The following is a 2,500-nucleotide window of genomic DNA, read 5'->3' on the forward strand; positions in this document are numbered from 1 at the left end:
TCCCCTCTTGAAAGGGTTGAAGACATAGCAAAGTGGAAATACAGAAGCAGGCAGGGAGTTCCAGAGTTTACCGGAGAAAGGGATGAATGATTGAGAATACTGGTTAACTCCTGCATTAGAGGGGTGGACAGAATAGGGATGAAAGAAAGAAGAGTCTTGTGTAGCGAGACGGCGGAAGGAGGGGAGGCGATGAGAAAGAGGTTGAAGACAGTCAGTTAGAGAAAGGAATTGATAAGGCAAAAAGCTTTTGATTTCACCATGTCTAAAATAGCGGCATGAGTGAACCTCCCCATATACGAGTATGTGAAGCATACTCCATACATGGACGGATAAGGCCTCTGTACAGAGTTAGCAGCTGGGGATGAGGGGGGAGTGAGAAAAACTGGCGGCGACGACTCATAACGCCTAACTTCACGGAAGCTGTTTTAGCTAGAGATGAGATGTGAAGCTTCCAGTTTAGATTATAAGTAAAGGACAGACCAAGGATGTTCAGTGTAGAAGAGGAGGACAATTGAGTGTCATTGAAGAAGAGGGAATAGTTGTCTGGAAGGTTGTGTCTAACTGATAGATTGAGAAATTGAGTTTTTGAGGCGTTGAACAATACTAAGTTTGCTCTTCCCCAACCCTCAGGAACACCACTGTTTAGTAGAACAGTGACCGTCTTCCACAGCAGCAATAGAACGATCAGAAAGGAAACTTGAAATGAAGTTACCGAGAGAAGGATAGAAGTCGTAGGAGGCTGATTTGGAAATCAAAGCTTTGTTCCAGACTGTATCAAAAGGTTTAGGTATGTCTATAGCAACAGCAAAAGTTTAACCAAAATCCCTAAAAGAGGATGACCAAGACTCAGTAAGGAAAACCAAAAGAGCACTAGTAGAGCAGCCTTGATGGAACCCATACTGGTGTTCAGGTAGAAGGTTCTGAAATGATAGATGTTTAAAAACTTTCTTGTTGAGGATAGATTAAAAAACTTTAGAGAAGCAGGAATATAAAACAATAAGACGATAGTTTGAGGGATTAGAACGGTCTCCCTTTTTAGGAACAGGCTGAATGTAGGCAAACTTCCAGCAAGAAGGAAAGGTAGATGTTGACAGACAGAGAGTTGAAAGAGTTTGGCTAGGCAAGGTGTAAGCACGGAGGCGCAGTTTCGGAGAACAATAGGAGGGACCCCATCTTGTCTTATCTTGTCTTTAGTGTTTTTTTATTATAACGATTACATCTCTCCATTTATTTATTTTCACAGTTTGCTTCATTATTTCCTATAACCTAATCTCATGTCAGATTCTTGTATATATTATCTGTCTTGCCTTAAGATCTTTCTGTTATAATGCATATATCTCTTCGTTTGTTCATTCTTACTGCCTGCTTTACTATTTATTATAATTATCTTACCTCTCTTGCTATTTAATATAATTTTCAGCCTTACCTCTCCTTTATTTACTGTCACTATTTCTCGACGTTCCATCTCTTTTTTTCTTTTGTATCTGTCTCCGGGGTGTCATTTCTGTTATATCAAGTGTCTTTTGTTTTAATTTTAATGAAGAGTTGAAGTAGCTAAATACGTCTACTTGTTTCCTTAAGTGTTGAAAAGTCTGTGTTGAGGTTTTTTTTTTTGTTATGTTATTGTCTCAGTTTTTGTTTTTATTATCATTTTATTCATTTATTTATTTATTGTTTTCTTTTTGTGTGTGTGAATTTATTATAGGTAGTAATAATTTTTCTATGGTATTTTCTTGAGGCAAGGAATTTATAAGCGTATAGTTACATTTGTATTTCTTTGACTTGTATATTTGTTGTATATCATTAACGTATGAAATGGATAACCAACACACACACACACACACACACACACACACACACACACACACACACGAGTTTACATAAACCTAAAGCAGTTGTTTCTTTCCTCTGCCTTTGTAAGAAAGGGGAATATTGACACACACACACACACACACACACACACACACACACACACACACACACACACACACACACACACACACACACACACACATACGGGGTCTCTGTGTGCGGTGGCAAAAGTAGTGTTTACCTGGCCCGCGTCATCATCGAACACACTACCTGCCTGTTAATGAAGGGAACACACCTGGCGAAGCGAAGGGAAAGGAAGGGAAGGGGAAGGGGAAGGAAGGTGAGCAGGAAAGGGTAGAGGTAAACGTGGACTGGAAAGAGTAAAAAAGAGAAATAGAGAGAAATGACTAGGAGAAAGTGAAAGAAAGAGAAGGGAAGGAAATTGAAGGGAAAGGGAAGGAGAGGGAGGCAGGAATGGGGAGATGTAAATGCGAATTGGATAGAGCAAAAACAACAAAGAGTGAGGGGAAAGAACGGGAAGAAAGTGAAGGGGTGAGAAGGTGACTGAAGTGAAGGGAAAAGAAGGAAAGAAACAGGGATAAGGAAAGAAGAAAAGTAAAAGCGAAATGAAGAGAATAAAATCGGAAAAGGGAGATAAAAATGAAAGGAGGAAAGAGAAGGAATAGAA

At 39.5% G+C, this 2,500-nt stretch overlaps 1 protein-coding gene across 1 annotated transcript in view; it reads left to right on the plus strand.

Annotated features, from left to right (window-relative positions):
* Positions 1–2,500, plus strand: part of LOC135104891 (monocarboxylate transporter 13-like) — a 189,081-nt gene that overhangs the window by 31,835 nt on the left and 154,746 nt on the right. The window lies entirely within an intron of this gene.

This window comes from Scylla paramamosain, chromosome 11, assembly GCF_035594125.1.
Source record: "Scylla paramamosain isolate STU-SP2022 chromosome 11, ASM3559412v1, whole genome shotgun sequence".
In the NCBI taxonomy this organism is placed as follows: domain Eukaryota; kingdom Metazoa; phylum Arthropoda; class Malacostraca; order Decapoda; family Portunidae; genus Scylla; species Scylla paramamosain.